The 12500-nt window shown below is 43.3% G+C and overlaps 1 long non-coding RNA gene across 2 annotated transcripts in view; it reads right to left on the bottom strand.

Moving 5' to 3' along the window:
- LOC147025138 (uncharacterized) overlaps positions 1-12500 on the bottom strand; it is a 157466-nt gene that overhangs the window by 53753 nt on the left and 91213 nt on the right. For both annotated transcript variants that reach the window (XR_015058853.1, XR_015058852.1), the window contains exon 2: positions 10611-10741. This is a non-coding gene — a long non-coding RNA (uncharacterized LOC147025138). The remainder of the gene's footprint in view (positions 1-10610; positions 10742-12500) is intronic.

The following is a 12500-nucleotide window of genomic DNA, read 5'->3' as shown; positions in this document are numbered from 1 at the left end:
TGCTCCATCATTCTGAGTGAGCAGTTCATACTGCAGTCATGCTGAGTGAGGGGTTCGTGCTCCATCATTCTGAGTGAGTGGTTCACATTCCTTCATTCTGAGCGAGCAGTCCTTGCTCAGTCATCCTGAGTGAAGGGTTCATGCTCCATCATTCTGAGTGAGCGGTTCACGTTCCTTCATTCTGAGTGAGCGGTTCACGTTCCTTCATTCTGAGTGAGCAGTTCATGATCCGTCATCCTGAGTGAGCAGTTCGTGCTCTTTCATACTGAGTGAGCAACTTGTGCTCCATCATCTTGAGTGAGCGGTTTGTGCTCCATCATCCTTAGCAAGCAGTTCATGCTCCATCATCCTGAGTGAGTGGTTCATTCTCTGTCATTATGATCGAGTAGTTCATGATGAACATGCTACCGACTGCATAAGTTCCAAGGTGCGTAGGGAGATGGATCATGTCCTGGAATGTTTCAAGAATGTTTACAAACAGAAAATTAAGGCAGCCACTCGAGTCTCCATTATGAACTTCTTGAAAAAAATTGCCAAGTGAATCAGCCTCCATTTCATCTTTTAAGCATTCAAACTCAACTGAACAGCCTGCCACACCTGAAAAGGGTGGAGGAGCTCCTTGTGAGCCAATGGCCATCCATATCTCCTACCCAACTGTGTCTGTGGACATCCTCCTGCATTTGGGTTACTTTTATTGGGAGGTTGGTGGCAGGATTTGTCCTCTGGCCACCATAAAACACCACTCTTACCTGGCAGTAATATTCATGTCTCTGCTGGCTGTGGGCCAGAGGTCAAAGGACGTCTGAATCGGGCCTGGGGAGTCATGGATTCATTGGACCATGGGGTGTGGCGCTGCCGGTACCTGTGTGGGAGGACGAAAGTCTGAGTCTTCCGGTCCTTGGTGCTTCCCATCTAGCTCTATGGATGTGAAACTTTGACTCTGACCAGGGATCTGAGATCGAGACTTTATTCCTTTGGTAGCAGTTCTCTTCAGAGAATCCTTAGCTCTCACTGGTCGGACTTTGTGTCCAACAAGCAGTTGCTGCGAGGGCCAAGTTCCAAATTCCCACCCGAACTAGTGCTAGGAAGGCAATGCCAAACTACCCAGTATAACCTTTGCTTAGGAAGCTGCTTCTCTCAGTAACGAGTGTCGTTCATCAAATATCAAATAAAAGTTATAACTGAATAGCAAATGTGAAAAAAGTGAAAAGGAAGTCAAAGCCATTTAAAAAGGATAGAGCATGGACATGGAGAGGGGATGGAGAGAGGGGAGAGAGGGGAGAGAGAGAGAGAGGGGAGGAAGAGGGGAGGGAGGGAGACAGGAGAGGGACAGGGAGGACTGCGGGGGGGGGGGGGTGGGCAGGAGGAATAAGTATCCTCGGTATCCATCCTGTCCACCCCATTCCTCCCTAACCCATTGTTTGTCCAATTTTCCCTCTATTTTGTCCTTCAACTCCACTGTTGATTTCCCCCCTACCTTCTCTACCGTTCCTTTTGCCCTGTTGTGTCATGATCTGTTCCGTGTTCTTGCTCTTCCTCAAGCCGAGACTCTGTGTACAAAAAAATTCAATGCTTGGCAACCATTGTACAGGCTTCATGGGCCGAATGGTCTCTTTCTGTGTTGAAGTTCCTTAGACGGGAAGTCATCTATTAATTATATATTGTGAATCCTGGTGTCTGTCCGTGCGTTCGTCTGTCTAGTTTACTGCGGCCTCTTCTCAAACTGCATTGAAGAGCTCAACATTCTCCTTTGAAATGATGGGAGAACAGGCATGAGTCAGGTTGATGCCAAATTTTAATTCGCAGCCAGGATATTTTGCCCTCTTTTGCCCTCAAATCCAACCTCCACCACCCAGTGCTGCACGTCCATTTTGTGGTGGGTGGTAAACTGAAAGTAGCTCTGAGCTTTGGCTCTGCATGAAACCAAGAATGCAACATAATTGACCTTGTTATATTCCATGAAATATTATTTAAATTGATAGATCAAGTTCAACTTTCCCTGTCACTGGGGACGGATACTTTTTCTTGCTTTTCCCGTCACTTGAGACGAGTACTCTTCCTAGTGTTTAATATTTTTGGCTGTGTTCCTTTCGTCCCGCATAATCCCTCTTGGTCTGCTGAGTTACTTTCTTTTCTAGTCTCCGTTTCCTCCTATAGTGATGTGAGTCAGACTCTGTCCTCTTGTCTTGTATTACATGAACGCCTTCTGCTTATCTTTAATTATTCTACATACCTCTCTGCTCAACCACACAGGTCTCTTTCTGCCTCCACCTTGACACCTCACTGGTACACACCTACTCTGTACACTCCACCTTTGCTCCCTGAAGGTTGCCCATTTCTCTGATGCTGACCACCCACCCACTCATTAACTTTATCCAATCTAAAGCTCTGAAATCACTTCTCATACTCTCAAAGTTTGCCCTCCTAAAATCCAACAGCCTTACACCATTTTCCCAAACTTCACATCTCAACAATACAGTTGTGCTGACTACATTGAGGTCGCTTGTCCCCCAGATGCTATCTCACCTTCACTTTCTCCACAATATTGGGATCATTACTCAAAAATATTTTCCAAGTTCAAGAAACGAATATTTTTAGGTGTTCCACGTCATTGTATTTTTACTCCAATTGCTTTTTCAAGGATTGTCACTTAACTCAGGCCAACCTCCAGCTGTAACTTGGTTGTTCTAATATTCCCTGACATGTCCTTCAAATATTCCCACGGGTTGGTTTTTATCAGTCCAGTTTCTCAGACTATTAATGATATGAATTCATTTTTTTCAGTTTTCAAGTTGGCTTGATGTATGTAATGTTTAAGTTTCTGGCACCTGACTGATTTCCGGTTTTCTGATATATTATACAAAATAAATACATTCCTTATTGATCCTTTAATATGTATTGCAGTCCTTTCATTTTTAGGTCAACTGTTCTTAAGTCTGGTGAGATGCGATTGAGCAATGTCTGTAGGTAAGTCAGTCAATCAGTCAGGGAGTCTGAAAAACACTTCAGTCATTATCGCTTGAACCAAACGCACGTTTTTGATGAAACTTGGTAACAAGCTTCATAGTTGATGCCTAACGAAGGTGTATTGACCGCATCAAAATCTTCAGTAATTAACAGGTTGAAATTGGACTTAAAATGCTGATTGTCTGTGTGAGGCTAGTTGCAACTTGATTGGCTCCTGGCAAGATTGAATAAAGTATCGCAGAGGCTGATTAAAAGCTTATATTCAAAATCAGATTCCATATTTGATGATTGGAACTCATGGCCGAAATAATTATGTCAGAATTTAGAGTGAAATCGGGAAAAATTGGGAAAGAGCGATGTTTTATTTCTAACCCGATATAATTAAATAATAGCCTCCTATATTAAATACCAGCAAATACCACCTGTCACTTTGCTGATAGGAATACTAAAGAAAGGGAGGGGGGAATAGGGGGGAGAGAAAGAAAGGGGTGGGTGAGAGAGGGGGGAAAGTGAGGAGGTGGTGGGGAAAAGAGAGAGGAGGGAGATGGGTAAGGAGGGGTGTGGGAAGTGGGGAGGGAGATTGAAGAGGGGTGGGGGAAGGGAAGGCAGCATAAGGTGAGAGGAAGGGAAGGCAGACATGCGGTGGAGCATTAATTACGATTCATACTGTTTCATCAAAATGATTCTGCAGAGAATAACAGTGAAGGTGGAAACAAAATAATGTCTAAAATCCATATTCTACCGGTCATACTACAAACACGGCTCAGAGACAAACACTGTCCAGACACATCCAGAGATAAACACCTCCAAAGACTTTTTTTAAGGACATAATCACTGCCCTGACACATCTGGAGAGAGGAGGAGGAGGAGAGACAGAGAGACAGAGAGACAGAGAGACAGAGAGACAGAGAGACAGAGAGACAGAGAGACAGAGAGACAGAGAGACAGAGAGACAGAGAGACAGAGAGACAGAGAGACAGAGAGAGAGAGAGAGAGAGAGAGAGAGAGAGAGAGAGAGAGAGAGAGAGAGAGAATGTTACACTTTATAAACAACACACGTGCATGCACACATATACACACACGTTTCAAGGAGATGTGCAAAAACATTAATCATTATAAACAGCTGTGTGTGATGGTTGAAAAAACAAATTGGCTTGGTAATTTAGAAAGCACGTAATAAATATGGCAAACGGCTGGGAAATCAGGTGTTCTCAAATGTATTATTATGGGGTAGACGAAGGAATTTCAGAGGAAAGTTAGGATTGAATCGAGTTGTTTGGTTTGTGTACGTGTAGGAGACAGCTCGATGTAATTAAGTTGGGAAACTGCGAGCTTAAGTGTTACGTCTCACCACACGGGGGGGGGGGGGTGGTGTGGTGTCAATTAGATAGGGATTATGGACAACTTCCGCCATTTTGTGATTCCCTCTCCCCCACCCCCCCCCCCCCGCATTCTGTGAGGAGCATGTAGGGGCAAAGTAGTCGAGGAAGGAACGTGGCTCCATGGAGGATCTCGCTCTGCTCTCCTCTCGGCACGACAAAGTCTGCACGATTCTCGTGTTCGTGCTGTGTGAATTTGCGGGGTGCTGGGGAAGGCACGAGCCATTTACTGTTCGGCTGAGCCGTGAAGAGTGTACGTTTCTGGGGGAAGAAGAGTGCCTTGTAGCCTAATCAGGGGGACTCAGAAATCATCTCGTGTGGGTCATTGTTGTGAACAGACCGGGTGCAGGAGAAGAAAGGTCGGTATATTCGCTCTTGAGAATAAGCTACACAGCGGTTCACGAGTCTTGACGTCGAGTGCCGTCTCCGAAATATCTCCTGTACGTCTTCCCGCCCAGAAAGTGACGAGGCGCCATTTTGAGTGTATTTGCCCACCCAGTGACGAAGCAGTTTGTTGACCTTCTAGCTTGAGAAGCCCATCCTTGGGCACACAGCTGTTATTAAATTATTATTTGTTCTATTTCATTTGCTTGCTACCGTGTGTCTGTTGTGGTTCGAGTAAAACGCGAGTGCTGTGTGCATACCTCTACCTTGTGTAGCAACTGCCAACTGTACCTTCCGATCGGGACACTAACCGTACCGCTATCTACTGAAGGGTGCTCGGCAAGTGGCTTAAGCACTCAAGCACGAACTCCAACGGAACGCTTGGCTTGGCAAGTAATTACCAATTGCCATTGATAAACCCATGCACCCAGAAACACCCAAGCAATGTCGGAATTGGAAGAGTTGGGAGGGGGTAGACACAGGAGGGAGACGGAGGGAGGGAGAGAGAGAGGAGAGAGTTAGGGAGGGAGAGATGAGAGAGTGGAGTGAGAGAAGACTGAGGGGAGGGGTCGGAGAGAGGGGAAGGGGGTTGGGAGAAGGGAGGGAGGAGGGAGGAGAGAGGGGGAGGAGCGAGAAGGGGTGGGGGAGCTAAGAGGGTTGAGGAAGGGGGATGTGGGGGAAGCGACACCTCGCCAAATGTTGCTATACACTACAGGAGGGGGGGGTGGGAGCGAGGGGGGAGGGTGGGGAGAGTGACGCCTCACCACATGTCATTAAACACTCTGGGAGAAGAGGGTGCAAGAAGGGAGGTGGGAGTGAGTGAGAGGAGAGAGAGAGAGAGGGGGGGGGAAGAGAGAGGAGGAGGAAGAGGAGAGGGCGAGGAGGACGAAGAGGAGGAGGAGGAGGAGGAGGAGGAGGAGCGAGGAGAGGGGAGTAGGAAAGGGGGGAAGGAATGGGGGAGAGCGAGGAAGGGGGGTGGAGGGGGAGTCAGAGATAATACTATGTTATTTTATGCTTGATCAAAACACGCACGCACGCACGCACACATGCCTATTTTCAGGCACTTTCAGGTATTTACGTCACAGATGCATTCCTGGAAAACATCGTTCAAATGGAACTTCAAAATCCCATTGATTTTTGAAAGATGTATTAATGGGGAAATGCATGAAGCAAAATGTGGAAATGGAAATTCTTTGCAAAAAATACAGATAGACGGACGACAAATGTTACTTCTTAAACGAGTAAAGCAACGAAATAACAGGCAGAATGAGTTAATGATTTGTTTTTTTTGTGTTCAATAGTTTCGTGTGTGTGTGTGTGTGTGTGTGTGTGTGTGTGTGTGTGTGTGTGTGTGGGGGGGGGGGGAGCATGGCTTGGGGCGGGGGGGGGGGGTTGAAAATAAGTCAAATATAAAGTCGAGAAGTTTGAAAGGAGCACACTGAGGATAAAATAAAGAATACGTGTCAGTGTTCGGCCTAAGTCGAACGAGGCCCGCTTTCTGGCTGAGGCCTGGAGAGCTCGGCAAGAGACACACGATAACAATTCATATTGTGGAGCTTCTACTCCGTTAATTAACTAGTGAGGAGATTGTTTCCCTTCAAAAGGAAGTATATTTTGAAGCTCTTCCATTATCTTGCACCGTGTATAGACGAAAAAAGGTGCTGGGATAATTGACTCATACAAAGTCAAAATTAAGCACATGGATTTGGATGGGTATACAAATAGTTCACCCCTTAATGAAGTACAGTATACTCTTATGTATTAAAAGAAGAAGGGGGGGGGAACAACATAAACCGACTCAAACAGTTTCCTGAGCAAAGGCCGTCTGACATTTCAAACGCTGATTGATTGATCTTCAGTGCATACTTACATTTACCATAAAAGATCTGACAGGTGCCTTATAAGAGAGAGAGAAAGAGAGAAAGAGAGAAAGAGAGAAAGAGAAAAAGAGAGAAAGAGAGAAAGAGAGAAAGAGAGAAAGAGAGAAAGAGAGAAAGAGAGAAAGAGAGAAAGAGAGAAAGAGAGAAAGAGAGAAAGAGAGAAAGAGAGAAAGAGAGAAAGAGAGAAAGAGAGAAAGAGAGAAAGAGAGAAAGAGAGAAAGAGAGAGAGAGAGAGAAAGAGAGAAAGAGAGAAAGAGAGAAAGAGAGAAAGAGAGAAAGAGAGAGAGAGAGAGAGAGAGAGAGAGAGAGAGAGAGAGAGAGAGAGAGAGAGAGAGAGAGAAAGAGAGAAAGAGAGAGAGAGAGAGAGAGAGAGAGAGAGAGAGAGAGAGAGAGAGAGAGAGAGAGAGAGAGAGAGAGAGAGAGAGAGAGAGAGAGAGAGAGAGAGAGAGAGAGAGAGAGAGAGAGAGAGAGAGAGAGAGAGAGAGAGAGAGAGAGAGAGAGAGAACACGAGAGAGAGAACACGAGAGAGAGAACACGAGAGAGAGAACACGAGAGAGAGAACACGAGAGAGAGAACACGAGAGAGAGAACACGAGAGAGTGAGAACACGAGAGAGAGAGAGAACACGAGAGAGAGAACACGAGAGAGAGAACACGAGAGAGAGAGAACACGAGAGAGAGAACATCTTCTGCAGCGATGAAAACCTACGCTACGTGCTTCCCACCACCAATTTGCACAGGAATAAACACTTCCAGCAGTGGCTTCAATGGTGCAAATTAAACACAATTATAATTCGGTATTTTCCAAAAGAGGGGGGTTTTTCTTGCAAATGATTGTTTCCTTCACTTCATTAGAGCCTCGAGCACAATTTTTTTTTTTAATTATTATTATTTTTATTAATAGACTGTGTCACCATCAAGGTGCCACATTTTGTTTAAAAATTACTCATCAGCTCCTTGCCTTGAGCCCTTGGGCAAAAGTTTTTAATTATAACTTCATAAAAACAAAACTTATTTCTTATCGTTTACCTTGCTGGTTAACCCACTTCTTTGTGCATCAATCTTCAGAAAATAAAATCCAATAATTCAATGATAATACTCGATGCAATTAAGTACCATACCGATTCCAAATGAAGAATGCGCTTTTGGACAATCACACCCGTCACATGCAAACAGCATGTAGCTACTCGCTGGAAACCCAGAGAGCTTCGCACCCAGCGAGCCAATCTCATTCGACCTTCTTTCTGTCTGTTATATTTTTAACCATCCGTAAACCTCTCAGATATCTTGATTAATCCCACGACCAGAAATCCAGCAGGTTGGAGTTTTGTCTCCTTCGAGGTGGCTTGTTGATAAAGTGAACCACTTACTGTATCTAATTCTCTCCACATATGGTGGTGTCACACTCTTTCCCAGGCTACGAAATGTTGAGAATACCTTCACTTGGGAAGGGGGGATGGATAGGGGGAAGGTGCCCCTGTCGGGAAAGGGAAGGCAAGATGTCCCGTACCCCCCCCCCCCAAACACCCTCTGTACTGCACGTATAATTCCTGCGATCTTGTGTGAACGTTCTGGTTAATTCCTGTACTCCTGTCATCCATTTCAAGGACAGGAAGATCTTGTCCCACCTTAACTCCAATAATATAATTTGTTGTTATACCATGGCGTAAATCCATTTTAGAGATCATATAATCTCATGGAGTTGAACATGTTATGCAGTACTCACCCAGACCCTACCCCTCCACGATGCTCTTTGCCTCTAATCTTCTCATTATTTATTTTTCACACAACACCACTCAGCTTCTGCTTCATTTCCTTTGAACTGTCACTACAAAGTTAGATCCAAAGTAAATGTTTACAGTTCAGAAGGTCTCTGCCATCATTGGACCCTCTTCTGACCCCTCTCTCCATCACCATATTTTTCTCACTCCTCTTGACTCCTGATCTCAATGTACACCTGTCTGTCTTTCTGTGGCTGCCTCTGTCTCTCCCCCCCCATTCTTTATTTCATTTTTTCACTCATTTCTTGTTGCCGCTGCAGCCTCAGGCAAATCGGCTGCCAGGCAGGGAAGAAGGGCATTTAGAACTCAAACTTGTGCCCTTCATCTTCAAAGGCTGTGCAATTAATGGCACCCTGACAGTCCAGTGAGACAGAATGATATGCAAAATAATGTGCAAATGAGCTAATTAAATGCACAAAAATGGAGATAGGAAGGGAATATGGAGGAAAAAGACAGATGCAGCATGTACTAAAGTGTGGGTGACACACACACACACACACACACACACACACACACACACACACACACACACACACACACACACACACACACACACACACACACACACACACACACACACACACACACACACACACACACACACACACTGAAATTGTAGTGTAATTATCGTCAATGATAAAGCATGTCAATCACATGTTTATAAAGATCTCTCACCTGCCCCAGTACCTGTATCTAAGCACACCTTTCCTCCTTTCTACATGGTTTGCTTACCAGCTCATCAGTTGATCTTAAGCCCGAAAGATGTCCATATGTGTGCAGTTCTTGGCACATCTTGCTCCTTGCGCTGACCTCACAATCGTTCTTGTGGGCCATGCTGATTGGCTGTTAGCTCAAGAGGAAATTCCATACAAGGACAGATAATATACAAGATAATTCGATACAAGGACCATGAAGAAGGCAATTGGAGGCAAACCTTTCGAAGCACATGACTGAAACAGTCTTTTGGAAGGTTGGAAACGATATTGTTATATTTTTGTGCCACAAGTCTTCCACCTTAGTTCACCTGTACAGGAGATTTTTTTTTACATGATACAACCTTTCCTTATTCTGCTCCATAAAGGATGGTCACTGCCCCTTCAGTGCACATATTAGATCCAACTTACCCCTGACAAATCCCTAATTCAAGAGTAATTCTATCATACTCGAGAACATGGTCCATACTATTATTAGCACAATCTTTCTATGGTTCCCCACCCCATCTCAAAATGTAACAAAAAACATATATATGTATATGTATGGGGTATACTTACACATTGTGTAAGAAAAAAAAATAGGGGTAATGTGTAAGCATATGAACCGTGTTTCCCCATTGTCTTGGGGTCACTCACCTGCGTTTGATTTTTCATTTATTGATTTTCATTTATCTTTCTCATTATTTATATTTTCATTTGCGGATGCTTTCCGACGGTTCTGTGATTTTGCTGGTGTATCGGCTTCGATGTCATTCGGCACATAAAATTACCATGCTTCCTCATTGTCTCAGGTCGCTCACCTGCATTTTTTTCAATATATATATTTTAAATTTTTTATATTTTCATTTATAAATGTTGTACGACGATTCTGTGGTTTTTCTCGGTGTACCTGCTTCGATGTCCATCGGCCTGCAAATTTTCAGCTTTATACCTTACCCAGAACGTACCGATCTTTAATGTCAGTCAGTCAATCAGTGGTTTTAAAGAGCTTTATTATATATCTATATATTATATATTATATATATATATATATATACATATAAAAAAAAATATATACATATAAATACATATAATTATATCCATTCCAGGTAGTGTGAAGTGCTCATATGATTTTGCAAAAAAATCCATCTCTAAAGAATGACCAATTATTAAAATTAGAGCCATACAAAAACTAAACTAGCACTAAATGAGAATGCAACCATAATGACTTTGTTCCCATTAAATAAAAATTATAATGCTCATTGGCATCCTCGTATTCAAATGTCCCTATTAGCGAGTTTCAGAAAAACAGTGGAATTTCTCATTCTTTGACTCCTTAATTAGCTCACGAATCAATTATGCACTCCTGAATTATTTATCCAACTAGTCTGTAAGATTGTTAATTAAATGCTTAATTAGGTTTTAAGCAAATGAATATGTTACCACGTTAACCATCTTGCTTGTCAGTGAGAATATGTACTTAATTATCTTTTTTTTAGTGATTGCCACAGTCTTTACAAATCAATTACCTCCATGCTCAAGATACTAAAGTTCATCTGGGAGGATGCAATCTCTCAATGAAGGCTTCACAACATGAAGTGGGCCATCGCTCTCCGTCTCCTTATTGAACACCACGTGGGGCCGTTGGCTCATTGAGCATCTGAAGACGAGAAATTTATTTCAATTATGAATGTTGTCTGCTTGTCACACCATTATCAATGTGTGTTTAAACCACTGACGCAGTACCATCTAAATTAGCACAGTAATTTAGAATTTTGCTTTGGTACCAGATACCAGCACACAGTGGCCTACTCTTCTTGGAAGGCACTGTAGGATCTTTACCATCCATGACAGAATCCTAACTTCCCCTACAAAAGGGCTGATCACTCGATGATGCCTTGCCTGTGAAGCACTATAGGATAACAGCTTGGAGTCGAGCTGAGAAATGTCATTTTCAGCATTGCTTTGCTTTTAAGGTCCTCTTGGATACATCGGACTACCACGTACAATGCAGAGACACCTTTGTCAACTCAACAGTTTTCTGGTGCTTTTTGTTTCTCTTGCTCGATGCGCAAGTTAGGGAATTAATTTGAGAATAACATACAGCAACTCAAGGTGTCAATAGATCAGGTTTGTGCTGTAAAGAGTGTTTCAAAGAGGAAGACACAGACACTCAGTCATCAAATAAGTCACTTTCCATCACTGGGCTTTCATCGCCTTTAAACTCGGTGACGCTTTAAAATGTCAAGTTTACAATAGAGATTTCTGTCTTCTGGGATTTGTGTGGAAGAGCACGTAACAATGAGATGTACATCCAAAGAAAGAGACTGAAAAGCAGAACAGGGCCATTAAATAAAGGCAGGGCACCAAGAAAAAGAATTGCAGGAAACGTGGAGCTGGAAAGAAATAATGGACTGGAAAAGCATGATGGACGTGAAGAGAGCAAATGAAATACTAGAATGTGATGTGAATGTTGTGTTGAAGAGCTGCAAGGTATTCCGTGGTGGAGGAAAGTGAAAGCAATCTGAGTGCAGATATTTAAATGATCGAGAAGCAAAGGAACAGGGAAAACACATAAATACATCAGCAGAGGATGAGAGAACAGACCAGAGAAAGATATAAGGTAAGAGGAGAGGCAGAGAGAGCCATAACGAGAGTAGATTTACATGCTGTTTAAAGAGCTAACGGTTATGGGCAATGTTACGGCCAAGCACTTACACGGCTCTTAGCTTCATGGGTACTTGGGGAGAAGAGGGAAAGATGGGACAGAGAGAGAGGAGACAAGTGAAAGGAAGTGGTGGAAGTGGTGGAGTTCATAGTATCACTGTAGATGCAAGGCAGTGGTGTGGTTAGAGGAGTAGAGTGGGGGGGGGGGGGGCAGGAATGTAGATGTATGCAAAGAAAAGAAAGAGTGTAGGAAATGGGAAATGGAGGAAACTAAGTGGCAATTGAATTCAAATCTTATTCATTGTTCATTCACATCTTCATTCATTCATTCATTAATTAACTGTAGGATTTTGGGAGCCACATAGCTTATGAGAAAAAAGGATTATAAATTGGGAAGGGTCATTGTAAGGGACAGCAGTCAACCCTCTGATCAATCAACCATGTCTAAATATAGGAAATTAGAATTCTGCCATGGTTTCAGGACAAAGTTTTACCATTTTTGGAATATACTGGGAACTCTTTAACATCCCCAAGCAGACTTCAAGCTGACAAAGAGGTGAAAATCAGCTTGAAGTGCCCTCTGAAGGATAGCACTCTCGTGCCTTCAGAAGCACCAGGACACCAGTTTGCAGTTTGATGTCATTTTTTTCTGGGAATGGGACACAGCTTAGACAAGTCTAATCTGCATTCGAGCAAGAAATCTAATCTGCAGTAAGATACAGTAAATTAAGTGAGAAAGATGATGCAATGAT

This window comes from Eptatretus burgeri, chromosome 6 (assembly GCF_056783735.1).
Source record: "Eptatretus burgeri isolate ZD-2024b chromosome 6, Ebu_testis_v1, whole genome shotgun sequence".
NCBI classification, from domain to species: domain Eukaryota; kingdom Metazoa; phylum Chordata; class Myxini; order Myxiniformes; family Myxinidae; genus Eptatretus; species Eptatretus burgeri.
Note: the sequence above shows the minus strand (reverse complement) of the source record. Positions and strands in the feature narration are given on the sequence as shown.